Genomic DNA, 15,293 nt, shown 5'->3' with positions numbered 1-15,293 from the left:
GAAATACAAAAGCGACCTTTGTTGCTTGTAACGAATTTCGCACTGCCCAAAAGTAGTATATAATTATACTAAGCGCAATTTAAGCGCTCGTTCATGAGCTCAAAAACCTGCGAAACGTATTTACGGAAAATAACGAAAAATGACGAAATGTAAAACGTAAAGAAATGAATTTATTCTCCAAACCCGATATATGCCACATACAAAATTTGGTGAAAATTTTACGTTAAATATTTCAAAATGTTCAAATGTTGACGAAGGATACATACGGATTGCAATATTCATCAATAGTGTTGTCATTCTGGCCTCGTCGCAAGGTCGAACAATAAGGAGTCTATTCTTTTAAATTTTACGCAATGCTTAGTATATAAGGGTGGTTTCATATGGACTCAACAAAGTGTAGGACATCCTTTGTCAATTAGAATTTCAACAAAAAATAATGTTCGTTTTATATTCCTACATAAAACTCGAGTTTCGCATGTATTCACTCAATGACCATAAATAATCAAATCAGTTTTAGGCTCTGTCAGTGTTGTTCCTGATACACGATATGAACAATCTTATGACTGAAACTGACAACAGCAAATTACACGTGCGTCCTTCCAAAGACTGATAACTTGGAAGTATTTCTCCGTCTCCACATTCGGATTATTACCGGCGGTCTCAAAACACCTCGTATCCTATTCTTTAATGAAGGCAATTTCCGTGAGAGAAGTTATCTGGAGTCCACATAGGGATATTTCCAATGCATGTCAAAATGCCGTTTACTGTTCCCGCGGCACTTTCCTCGTTACGTATAGACAATTAGTGAAGACATAATGTATTTCAATATACAACCAACACCAGTCTTTTGGGGGCCCTGGTTAAGTGGCCAAACAATTCAACACGCACAGAATATTTACAACAGTATAATACGCAATTATGAATGAGCAGTTTCATTTATCTTTATCGCATCGTCTCTAGGAATATAGCCTTTATAAATTATGTCTTTTCTAGAAGTACTGTATTTTATCGTTTGTAGAAGTACTGTATTGATAAATTTATCGTTTTTAGAAGTTCTGTATTGAAAAAAGAGGAATTGATTTGATCGCTCAGATGTTTATACATGCATGCATTTGTTCAGTGTAGTTTTAGTGCTAGTTTATCTATTTTTGATTAATCGTCCTTTTTCCTGAAGAAAGGGACTTTTATCATTTCCTTTTGACGTTTTATCTGTTTTTGTTGAGCTTCTACTTCCGGGTATATACTTAATGTTGCTCGTTTTTATAATGTCCACCTTTCAAATTAGACATAATCAGAAATGCTTCAGAGTTAGAGGAAAAGGGGTCCATCCAACACCCATGTTTATTTCGAATACCTGAATTTGTAGGAACGCTAATACAATTTTAAAAGCTTTCCAAAATGCCAGGAGAAAGAGAGTCGCCAATTAAAAATGATGATTTATCGTGAAATTGAAGCTGAATACATGTGTATTTCACATAATTCAATTTTTACAAATAGCTATTCTACTAATGTATGGTACTGGCTTTTAATAATTGATGAAAAAATTCATTGATTTGATTCAAGTTTCATTTTACGGGAAATTATTTTTGCTCTAAACACATTCATTCCAAAGATCCATTTGTTTATATTTCCCGGTCAAGATCTACCAAACTCTAGTAATTCAGATTATCTAATTTAATAAATAGTGTGTAAGAATGTTTACACCGAACATACTTCACAAGAAATAACATGTCACATTGATGTATGTATAAATCTCATGAGTTTTGCATACGTAGACTTAGTGCCTACTTTTGAAACAGTTTTTTTTTACCTGAACATGTTCCATGAATGTAGTTGACACGATATGAACTGAAAATTTTCAAATTCTATTTTCTTATTTTTAATGTTTAGAACGCTTAACTAAGGTATTTCTAATGGTCAGCAAACATTGAATGTCAGTTGTTGAGTTACAAATGAGATACATCACTCACAATTCTTTGTTACGTAAAGAAGGCTTGTGTCATGTTTCTATTTACATATAGATCATCTAATAGAAAATAACATGTTTAAAACAAAATGAGATGATACAAACATTAGAAACTATTTAATTGTGTTCAGAATTAACTTGTAAATTGAAAGAAATCTGGTATAAACGAAACTTGTACATGTATATTTAACCTATGTAAACAAATACATGGCACAAGCCGTGTTTACATAACAAAGAATTGTGAGTGCTGTATCTCATTTGTGTTTCAGTTCAAATCATGCCCATGCCCCTTTAACTGTTTAACATACGTCAAAAGATACCCGAACACATCTCCAAAACGCACGAAGTAATAGATTATTCCTTAAACTATATATTGGTGTGTTGGCAGTTGTATATCTTGTGTTCTATCTGTATATTTTAATACGTTCGGTACAACAAATAAACCTAAGGCTTATGCTATGTTGAATAAGAATCTAATCACTAGCGCCGTGAAGGAGCTTATTCGTTTATTTGTCTTCGGATAGCGAGTTGCCCAAAATGTTCCAGATAGAGCGGTTGGTTGGAACTGCCAATGATCCTCCGCCAGATCAATAATACGTTCAATCCGTTTTTAACTTTTTTTAATTATAGGAATCAAACTCTCGTCATGAATTCATGTTTTATATTGAGTCTATGTATGTGCTTTATGGATGATTTCAAACGGGATTTGCACAAAGTATCGGGTGCAAATTAGAATACCCCGGTAGTTTATTTCAATATTCATGTTTCAACACTAAGAACATCATTTTCTATGCTTACTATTTTCACATAAATATTTTTTTTTCAGTGAAATAATTTGGATGATAATGGTCCACTTCGGTTAAAAAAGATTTAAATATCTATCTTTTGCATACAAAACGTCATGCTAGGTCCAAGGATATAGTAGAGAAAAATTTCGTTTGGATTTTCATGAATGTAAAACGGCGAACAACTCATGTATAATTAGGTAATTTAATTGAAACAATATTTCGTTTAAATCATGATTTATTTAGATTTATGCATCATAGGAACATAAATTTTGTTGGAGTCTTTTCCGATAGTTATTGTAAAAATAAATCTATCTTGCTGAAATGAATTATTTCAAAAGTCTAAGACTTAAAATTATAGATAAATAATCAATGGTACGTTTCAAAATATTGAATCCAAGGGCAATAACTCTGTTTTTGTTGATTTCTCTATTAAGTCTGTTATGCGATATATTTCCTTTATATTTTACAGACATTTTGTATACTTTTGTGAAGAAACAGTTTCGTTATATTGTTATGAATGCTGTTATATCGTCATAACCATTTTTTTAATGAAATTTTCATAACGCTGTTTAAGGAAAAGTGCTATTTTCTGACGGTGATATATGATTCTGTTTATGTATGTCTCGTATCTTAAAAAGTGAGATGACTTATATATTTTTTTGATAGTTCATTAGTTTTAACTCTAATAAATGGAAATAAATACACTTTTAAAACCTGTATCAGATAAAACTGCGAGCATGGAGTTACCTTAATAGACTTGATACATTGAAAATCAACGCTACACACACGGTGAGAGAGAGAGAGAGAGAGAGAGAGAGAGAGAGAGAGAGATGTTTATTCATTTGAAAATACACGGGGGTATGAACTGCGACAATTCACTCCGGCATAAATGTACTTCATGAATCGTGTTAGTGCCAGCGTAAAGCTTACTTGATGGAATATCTCCAAACAAATTGGATCGGTATGTTGTTTTACGGACAGAAAGAGGCTCCCAATATATATATATATATATATCAAATAATCTATATAAAAAATATGAAAGCCCTGCATAAAATAGTTCCTAATAGGTTATGTTTTCTTAAAAGTAGGTCAAACTCCGAGTTCAAAGTCACAAGTTCAAAGATCATGATATCAAATGAAAAATTTTGACATAGGAAATTTATATACAAGATATGAAACATCAACCTTAAATAGTTCATGGCCTATTCAATAGGTCAGATTTTCATTAAAAGTGGGTCAAACTTTCAGGTCAAGGTCGCATTGTCACATAACATTGCATTACATGAAAGGTTTTGCCGTAAATTGTGGCCCCACCCTACACATGGGGACCATGACTTAAACAAATTTTAATTTACTCTGTGTCAGGAACCTTTCATGTAAACCACTTGTCCGACCCAGTGGTTATTGAGGTTTCCCAATATATCTGAATGTAAAACTTCGATCCCCTATTGTGACCTCATTCTAACCCGGAGACCATGATGATGGATCTACTTTATATCAGGAAGTTTTCATGTAAATTTCCATTTTTCCTGCTTAATGGGTTTTGAGAAGATTTTTCCTATGTATTGACATGTAAACTTTCGTTCCCCAATTGTGGTCCCACTCTACCCCTGGGGCCATGATGTTAATAAAATTGAATTTGCACTATGTCAGGAAGATTTCGTGTAAATTTCAACTTTTCTCTGGCCCGGTGGTTTTTGAGAAGCTTTTTGAATGACTAGTACTCCACTTTATTTTTACCTTTTCGTGATTATCTCCCCTTTAAAGGGGGCATGGTCCTTCATTTAAACAAACTTGAATCCCCTTCACCCAAGGATGATTTGTACCAAGTTTGATTGAAATTGGCACATTAGTTCTGGAGAAGACGAAATGTGAATAGTTTACGGACACACGACGGACGGACGACAGACAAAAGGTGATCAGAAAGGCTCACTTGAGCTTTCAGCTCAGGTGAGCTAAAAATTGACTACATGTCCCATCGATTTTACTAATGATTTGAATATTCTATATGTGATTCATTCCACATCATTAAAGGACATGGAAAGTCAATCAGTTATACAAAGTACATTTTGTAAAAATCTTGGGAACACCCTGACTCAGACGCATAAATTGATGAGAGGCAGGACGAAAGTGGAGGAAGCAACTCGTATTCAAGTGCCACACACGAGATTTCAGAAGGGAAGAACTTCAATGAAAAGATGATCAAAGGTCTACTGGCTAATTGAGGGTCGTCCTTTCCTTCCTGATAGAGTGGGGGTTTTCATGGACTTTGACCGCCGGCGCATGGGTGACTGTTTTGAAAGAAATGCATTTCGAAATTTGATTTAAATTTTAACAAAATGAGTGCGAGATAAGTGCCCACACTCCTTTCTAAGGTAGAAATGGAGAAGAAGGTTCAGTGTTCTAGCGAGATTTTACGACAAAGCAGACGAATGTGACGTGTCGTTTTTAGCATTACGTCATGTCAAAGACTCCCCTGGATTTTGCAGCGTGTCATTTTCAAACTGCTTGTCAGACTTTAGATGTTATCTTAAAGTTTAAAAAAAATTCTAGTCATGTTTGATAAATACAATTTCAGCAAAGAATCTGTTTTACATGTACATATTCTCTCCAGTTTGTGTATGAGACCCTTGCGCCAAACTCTATCAAAAGTTGTCCTCGTTGATAGCCTTGTAAAAATCACATGTAATACGATGTACAGACTGTAATTAATAACTGATTAATAGCAGAATGTACCAGAGTTAAGATATTGTTATCTTGAATAAAGTTGTAAATGTGTTTGAAAACGCATGATATCGTTCCATACCTTTCCCCTTTCTACACTCTCACAGAGATATAGATTTATATTTACTAACAAGACCCTATTACCTTTTTTGTACATTCGTTTTACATCTGCTATTTTCCTTTGATCGAGACTTTAATAGTTAAAGGGACTATTTGAAAAGTACTCCTATAAGAGGTCTGGTATAACGATGCTGGGTTAACTTTGCCAGGCCCTGTGACTGTATGCTGATCTGTAAAACCTGCTTTTCATCTTGGGTAGAAATTTTGTGCTTAATCATTATTTTCAGACAAGGGATGCGGAAAAAGACAACGAACAGTGATCGATCTCATAAATCCTATGAACAACACAAAATTAAGAGAAGGGCAAATACGGACCCCAGGACGTACTAAAATCGGGATGAAATACATATATAGGAGGTGTAAGTATCTTCTGCCGACCGGTCACACCTGCCGTGAGCCTTATAGTCAAATCAGTAAGTAAAGAACGGTCTAACAATTGGTACATTATGCAACACGTCGGATAGCATTCGATCCAATGATAGCTTCAGATCAATACAGCGACCACAGAATTTGTGAAATACCGACTTTAAACGAGACTGTTACATTTCTGATTGTCCAGAGTTAAGTTTTCCATTTATATGTATTTTTCCTAGTCAGGCGAATTTTATGGGACATTGAAAATGCTTAAATTAGTTGGGACATTTATTAGGAATTATCTTACACTAAAATGTGTAAGCAGATACCGAGCTATAACACCCGAGTCATGAGCAGAAATAATGGCACCATAAACTCAGGGTGTTTTAGTTGAAGGAATTGTAACCCTCTGGTCTAGCACAGTTTTCTTCTAGCGAGCTACAACCCAGCAGCTTCGTGCAGGCAGAGGGTAGAGTGCTGCATCTAATAATCGGTCAGTTGAGAAGTAATTTATTCCGTTTGAATTGAAAGCTTTCTTCAGTGATCAGAATTTCGTCGTTCTTTGATTTCAGTCTTTGCTGTATTGATGATTGAAGCAGTATTTGAGCTATTTTATTAAGAAGTAGGTGCAAGTTAATATAATTTGTTAAAACGATTGCAAAATGCCGTCCACGAAAAAGTTCAAAAGCCTATGACATGGGCAGTTACATCTATTGCTTCCGTTTGTCGTCCAATCCTGTTCACTGACGATTAATGCAAATAAAGCTCAGATTTATCTTTCGATTCATACTTCAGACTGTACAGCAATAAGCTTCTAAAGCGAAGCTTTTTGTCATTTAGTGTTCTCTTTAAGATCACCAGGACTGACAGAGAAAGTCCTCAATCCATTTTGTCCTATCATAAGAGATACTTGCAGGATTCAGAAGCCATTATCATTACTGGCGATAAGAATATGGTTGCGATGATAACTGCACGTGCCTCTGATAAGTGCGTCGACAACCGTTTGATTACTAGGTTGTGAAGCTGACAGATAATATTGAATTGAAGGAGGTTTGCCCTTTTCTAAAAATAATTATCTTCTTTTTGATTAAATGTTCTTGTAGTAAATGTAATTACTGATATTAACAAAGTGTATTGTTGTTCAAAAAGGTGATGAGTGGAAACCTATGCCACGGAATACAATATGATACCCTTGATTAGCACTTACATAACCTATAACAATAGTTGGAATCTTCTTATGTAGGTCAAAATGGTGAGTGATTGGGTGTTATTTCTGAGACTTCCAAAACAAATAAAGTGGTTACTACGATTAGAATTACAAAGACATCAATACGTGGAGCTCCTAAATTAAAGAAAATAAATTCACGAAATCCGATCACAATGGCTGGCGCTAATTTACAGTAATATGCACTAATCTGCATTTTTGATCATTTTCCCCAGTTTACTTTCAGTATACCTTATTGTCAGTTGCTAGTGGCATTGTGTGTGATACGGGGGTGATATATCCTGACGTGTTAACCAACCCTTGAATCTAAAATACTCCGCATTTTGCAAGACTATCCTGTGTTTAAAACATAGAATTAGAGTACTAGACTTCCGTAATCTCCTTTGTTTAAAACATAGAATTAAAGTACTAGACTTCCGTAATCGCACTACACTGCATTCAAAAAGACAATTCAATAGAACTACAACACGAGAGATAGAGAGGAACATTATTTATAATTAAAGCCGCGGATTCACACAAGGGTGGTACTTTTTCATTTTTGAGGTCACTCAAGGGCCAGCAGAGAAAATCAATCCCTGAGTGCTTGTACTGTAAGTATAACGTTAATTGGATAAATTAATCTTCACGTGATCGACCCTCAAAACCACAAGTAATGAAGACGAGATACTCAGAACAGATAGTTTCTTTCTCCTGATTAACCGAAAAGTCATTGAATAACATGTCATATAGTTAGCTATGAATAGAGATACCCATGAATCCTCCACGAACAATTAGAATTAACTAGTTATACCATTTTATGAAAAGGGGTGAATTCGTTGGTTTTGGTCGAAAGGATACTTTGTTCTCAACTGAAGGATCTTCCACTGTAGCTGTAACAACTACCATATTATAGATTTTGAATTTACTGGGTGGGTGTAAATTCAAAATTTACGATATGACACAATCGTAAAACAAGTATATTTCAAACGATGAAAATATGAATTTTATTGAAAGGCACCTGGTAATGTAAAACTAATAACGATTTACGAAGTGGTACCAAGATATTGATTCGCTACAAATTGGAAGACCCCCGTCTGCCTAAATTATCTAATTCCGACGGCAGATATAATCAAAGTACTGATATGCGTTAAAGCATGACATTGTCCCAAAGGAAAATCGATATTTCGTTCATACTTATAAAAATGTTTATTTTTTAGGAAACTATACGTTCAAAACGAGTGCAAATAATGTACGAGGTGGAATACTAAAGTATATAGGAGTAATTATCTAAGAAACGGTCCACGATAGAATCATTCAGAATGCGATTGACTTCACATAAAATGCTGGCGAAATCGACTTTAAACATCACTACTGACTTCGATCGTTTCACCTAAGAAGTTGAACAAACTGTACTATATTGAACAATTGGCTAAGTTGCGTTTTTAAAAAATGCGAACTTGTAAGAGATCTTTTTCAACCCCAACAAGTGTCAATACTCACTAATACAAGTTCAATAACTCCTTTATCATAAAAATAAACTATATTTCAGTTGTTTTTGTTGATAATTTACTAAAGTTAGAAACTGAAGCATTGTATATGTATTGGCAGTGATATGTATGTATGAAATACCACGCATATTTTCAACATTCATTCACACTGCTTGTGAAATGTTTAAAATTATGAATAATACAATTTATTTTCCTTACGAAATAAATCAGATTATTATAGCAATGAAAAACTCAATCGCACTTGAACCCGATAAAACTCCGGGAGAATTACTCTATGTTTGAGCATTGTGTCGTCATACTTTGACTTTCATTACGTCACGTTTAGTACAACGGTGGTAAACATACTTCACAAATCAGCTGGGCGTAAAGACTGTTTATTAGAAAATATAATTTAGGGCTAGCCATTTATCATCCGGCAGCCCTACGGCCGTGGCCTCGTTCGCCAACAACAAAATAAATCTTATTTAACTTTACATTTGCCTTCATTGTCTATAATAATATTGTCAGTAAACCAGGGTGGAAATTCTATAAGAATTAATTCAAGTTGATAAAATATAGAAACCGGCTATCAGAGCTTACCAAACGATAGCTGATCCATTTACGGTAACTTATATTCGGAACGTTTCGGTGTGGATCATAGTATTATTTCATGAAAAATTGACGTTAAATAATGGCCAGATATTGCACGCTAAAATCTTTCACAATTAACATGTTATTACTAAAGACTTCTATATAATAATTTGCTTTATCGTATGAGTCTTCTTCATATGTTTTATCACATATTTACATCATGCATCAAATCACAGCATTTGGACTCTAGAATGTCTTCTTAGCAAACAAAACTCCGTTTTATTGTTCCTGGAAAAAAGCTCCAAAAATCATTTAAAATAATTGAGACTCTGTACTTGCATCACTCTTTCGATAGTGAATTAGTATTCCAATGAGATACTTTGACGAGCCATCAAATAAAATTTGGGTGTAGCGATAACGAAGGTCGAAGACCCATGAAAGGTAGTTGTACACTGTACATACAACTCTGATCTTAATAAGTCGTACAGGGAAGTATTCTTCTTCCAGGCGAGTTTTTCGGTATAAATAAAACGATATACATGTAATCAAAATGATATTAATGGAACTTAGTATGAGTATATTTAAAGTAAGGCCGATGTAGAATACAAGATTGATTGATTGTATATTGTTTTACGTCCCTCTCGAGAATCTTTCACTGATATGGAGACGTCACCATTGCCGGTGAAAGGCTGCAAAATTTAGGCCTATGATCAGCGCTTATGACAATTGAGCAGGGAGGGGTCTTTATCGTGCCACATCTGCTGTGACACGGGCCCTCAGTTTTTGCGGTCTCATCCGAAGGACTCTCCATTTAGTCGCCTCTTACGACAAGCAAGGGATACTGAGGACCTATTCTAACTCGGATCCCCGCGGTGAGGTACTAAGCACCTATTCTAACCCGGATCCCCACGGGGTTAGAATATAAGAATGATGTTGTACCCGATAGAACTGTCACATGAAGTGGCCGTCATGATAGAGCCAGATGGTGGAACAATCACATCATTTTTATACATCTTTTTTCAGTCAATCCCCAACAACTGAATTCACAAAACTGCACCCCGAAACTGGACACAAGCACAGAAAACCAAAAGAAGTTAGAATTTGAAAATAATGTACGATCACAGGAAAATACTGATCCCTAATTTTAACAAACTTGAATCCCTTTTACTCAAGGATGTTATGTGCCAAGGTTGGTTGAAATTCCAACAACACGCGGACGTCGTTGGCGACCTCGGATTGAAACTACTTTTTACATCCACCCGTAAATTCAAAAATACAGTACATTAGCTACAACATCTCTAATGACATCTCATGATTTTTTTTAAAGCAGAATGCTTTACTACGAGACGATACAACACTGCTCACTCCTTCATCAAGAAAAAACAACAACATTTGCTTTGTTTTGTTCCGTTGCAGAATACGAGCATGCACACACTTTTGTATGGGATATACATACGTACCACTCACTAGAAACGAGGCAAAATTAGAAAACATTTTGTTTCGAATCAAATAACATATTTCTACCAGAAATATTTTTTTTAAAAATCCGAGCAATTGTACATGTATAGATCTCCGTGGTCATCAACCTGAAAGTGTCATCGGTAGGGCTATTGATATAGTCATTCTTTTAAATAGACTTGCATACTGTGAAAATTATTAAATAAATGAAATACATCTATGGAGTTTTCATAAGCATTTGTTGTGCTGAAGATTTTAAGGATTCCATGGTCAAATGAAATTGACAATACAAATAAAAGTGACCTAGATGTATTTAGGATAATCGTTTGCAGCAAGAAAACAGTGCAAGTTTGCAAGCTTCCGCCGTTTTGGACACTGTTTTACTTTCATTTTATACAACATCCATAATTGTACACAGTCAATATTAACGTTCGCAAATAAAAAAAATATATATATACGTAGTAAATAAAAATTGATAATAACAATTTCGTTAATCTAATTTACCTTTCCAAGAAAACAATCCACGTCAACCACTGGGTTTCCGAGTAAAACTGATTCTAATACATACAGGGTTTTGAGTCTTAAATGGTTATGCTCACGTGACACAGGCATTTCCATATTTTATACATGGGTATTATTGATGAACTCAACAATTCAGTAACAAAACGCCAAAATCAATTTCCTTCTATCCTGAGTAAAGACACGTGCTTTCAATCACATCCGTCTATAACAATCATAATAAGTATTTTCTGGTAAACCAACTTACGATTATTGTAGAACAGTTGTTTGTTGCATCTCTCAGCATGAAACCTTATCACTGTCATGCAATGCCCCAAGATTCCAAAATCTGACAACAGTTGAGGAATACATGTATACACACTTGTAATGTGTTCTCACCGTCATTAAACAAACCAAGACGTGTCAACACTTCGAAATAAATATTTATTGCTTAACAAATTAATGTTTTGTGGAACTTGTTCACTATATTATATTTAAAACAAATATTAAGCTTACATTTCCGGAACATTGGATGAAATTGAACGATAACTCCGCCTGAATTAACGATGTACACTGTAGTACTAATAAATAACCCCGCGTGAAATAACGATATGCACTGTAGTACTAATAAATGCATTCCGATTCTTGTCCGAGTATTTTGAATCAGTAAATCATATAGGTACTACAATGTAGATTAAGTACCAACACAGAACACCTAAAAACCCACAAGACATACACATACCACCGTTACATACACAACACCGTTACATACACAACACCGTTACATACACATACCACCGTTACATACACAACACCGTTACATACACATACCACCGTTACATACACATAACACCGTCACATACACAACACCGTTACATACACAACACCGTTACATACACATAACACCGTCACATACACAACACCGTTACATACACAACACCGTTACATACACATAGCACCGTTACATACACATAACATCGTCACATACACAACACCGTTACATACACAACACCGTTACATACACATAACACCGTCACATACACAACACCGTTACATACACATAACACCGTCACATACACAACACCGTTACATACACAACACCGTTACATACACATAGCACCGTTACATACACATAACATCGTCACATACACAACACCGTTACATACACAACACCGTTACATACACATAACACCGTTACATACATAACACCATTAACGCACGATACTGTTAAACATTCTCAAGATAGGAATGTAAGTTTTCCAAGCCTCTTCGATTCTCCTGAAGTAAATGAATATTTAATTATGATTGTATTGGCCAGTTTATGAATTGATTTATATCGTATCAGCACGATTTCCCCTCTCTGTCTCAATCTAAAGACTCTTGACATTAGTAATATTAACAACGACTAACTTGCAAGGATTTAGATGTAACACAAATACCTTTTAATTACCGGGGAAAAAATATCTCAGTTTGGACGGACTTTCATGTTAAATCCCAGAACGTATGGAAGTAGTGATTGAACTTTCCTGTTCATATCAAATCGTCATAGTCTCTGTGGAGATTGTAACGCTACTGACCCTAACGTAAAGCACACACACACACACACACACACACACACACACACACGGGACTAGATTAGTAATGGTCTGTTTATTAATTGATTTATAATGTATCAGCACGATATCACTGTTTCAGAGAGAAATCACACAAGAACTAGCATTAAAAATAACATGTGTTCTTGAAAAAAACACTACGTTGTTCACTGAAAAGAGAAGTAAGATTCATTTTAAAACTACAAACTTTCTGCTTCGAAAAACTTCATAGTAGGTTAAACAAGCATTCTGAGAGTATTGCATAGCAATACATAGTCCCCTACCGGTTGCAAAAATTACTGTACTACAACAATATTCAAAGTTCATTAGGTATAGGTTATGATAAAATGGACAATTGGGGAACCAGGATAGGAATGGTTGGAAATCAACTATTCGAGTAGAGACTAGACCCGAAAAAAAGACAAATTTATAATTGGGTTTAGGTCTTAAACCACATCAATAACCTGTGAAATGTAGGTGATCATGAATAATTTATCTACATTGTTGTTTTACTATGCTAGAAGTTTTAATGAGTGTATTTCTCTTACCTACAGAAATAAGAAACTTGGATGTAAACTAATACTTCATGCTATTTTAAGACGAAATTCGAACTTGATCTGTAACTTCTGATGGCAAAGCAATGAACCAAATATCAAATAAATATTTGCAAGAACAGAGAGAAAATTGCGGAAAACTGAACTGACGGACAGAGTGCAAACCTAAAGTCCCTTTGGACTTCGTCGGTAGGGGACTAATAAAAGCAATAATAATAGGCACCTGATCCCACCTCTGGTGTGTCCAAAGGTCCGTGTTTGCCCAACTATCTATTTTGTATTGTTTATAGGAGTTATGAGATTGATCACTGTTCGTTATCTTCACCTTTCATGTAGCAGGTTCTTAAAAGAATTGGATTTCAAATCTCTTTTCAAAATAAAAACAAATCTACAAAAATAAAAACCAATGGTAGGATTCTGGTTGATGAGGAATCCACTTGTTAGCAAATGGGCCATGTTGGCCTTCAATACAAGAACTAAATACTGTAGAATTGGGAAGTACATGTACTATTTTGAGTAAAAACAAACATTGATATTGAAATAAAATTGATACCATATATTTATACTACTCTTCATCAACATCAATCTACTGCAAAAAATACCCCCTCCAAAATACCAAACAAACAACAATCCCAAACCGCAACTTCCTGAAATGATTTTACGAATTGTATTATTCTCAATATCAATAGCCATACTGTTCTTCGCCATGCCTATTCTTCTTAGTGTAAATGATAACTCAAAGACAGTTCCTAAACGGAAGACTTATTATAACATACATGTACATTCAAAAATTAGTTGTTTTTTTTTTTTTTTCATTATTAGACACATAATTAAAACTGGTCAGCAGGGACAATCAAGATAAAAATTTGCTATAAATACTAGTTCGATAAAAGCATTAGTCGGGGGATCGATGATGTCAGGAAAAATAGCCATAAAGTGCGAAAGCATTTGTGCAGCAATTACATATTCTTTGTACACAATTTAATGTTTATGTAAGATACAGTCATTACATCGTTTCATCCATGGCATATAAACACTGTCAATCAACGCTGATTTCAATAGAATATAGATGTCTGGCAGCATTGTTCTAAGGTATTCTGTTATTTCTGAACTTATCAGCTGTAAATCGATACCGCGTGACAGAATTAAGTAACAATTGTAATGAAATACCTGATTTGGGCCGGCGATGGTGTAACTGTACGTTTAATTGATAGTGAATGGTACTTATTCACTGATAACGTCTAACAATGACACAGATAAGACCTCATAAAAACTGATTTTATAAAACCCGAAAATCCTCATATTCCTTTTTTGCAGGATATTGGCATTTTTGATGCCTGATTAGAGGTCTATTAGGATGTTGCCATGGCTGTCTCTGTCAACGAATGCTTCAAAGTGTGACTTGATGAAAGATTATTTCTTATCTAATCATTCTAATTATTCTGTCATAGACTGATGTTTGTCCATTTGCATTGCCTAAAACTGCACTTTTAAATTCATAACAATATGGGACTTGAACTGGGTATGTCCAATCCTTAGAATACTCTAAAAATCTTTCGGATTTCGTGGGAAATTGACACTGATTTTGGCTTCGTTGTCATGACTACACGTTAACTTTACTCTTGACGGCTCATTAATATCATATGCTGTTATTTATCTCAGTGGTTAGAGCGTTTGTTTTGTGGTCGGGGTTGTGGGTTTGAGCCCCGTTGGTGCCTTGGCCACATCAAATTAAAACGTGAAAATAGGTAGTGTCTGTTCCTTCGCAATTAGAAGTGATATTGTCTCGCGGGTCTCTCAGATGAAACCTTAATAATCGAAGTCCCTGTTGCGGCAAGCGTTGGCATGATAAAAAAAAAACTTCACCTCCACGGCCCTGAGCATAACACATAGGTCTACACCTAGAGGTGGTGACGTTTCAATATGAGTGAAAATTTCTAAGACTTACAAAAAATAA

General features: G+C 34.9%; 1 protein-coding gene across 4 annotated transcripts in view; it reads right to left on the bottom strand.

Moving 5' to 3' along the window:
- Positions 1-15,293, bottom strand: part of LOC125671839 (substance-P receptor-like) — a 56,222-nt gene that overhangs the window by 25,973 nt on the left and 14,956 nt on the right. Inside the window, exon 2 of one of the 4 annotated variants that reach the window (XM_048907793.2) lies at positions 11,459-11,539. The exons of 1 other annotated variant lie outside the window; for it this stretch is intronic. The gene's annotated coding sequence lies outside the window, so the exon portion shown is untranslated. Of the gene's footprint in view, positions 1-11,196; positions 11,369-11,458; positions 11,540-15,293 lie in introns of those variants that run through there. 2 more of the 4 variants (XM_048907794.2, XM_048907791.2) reach the window with 2 other exon arrangements.

Source organism: Ostrea edulis, chromosome 4, assembly GCF_947568905.1.
Source record: "Ostrea edulis chromosome 4, xbOstEdul1.1, whole genome shotgun sequence".
Classification (NCBI taxonomy): domain Eukaryota; kingdom Metazoa; phylum Mollusca; class Bivalvia; order Ostreida; family Ostreidae; genus Ostrea; species Ostrea edulis.
The sequence above is the reverse complement of the archived record's forward strand: the minus strand, read 5'-3'. Positions and strand labels throughout refer to the sequence as shown.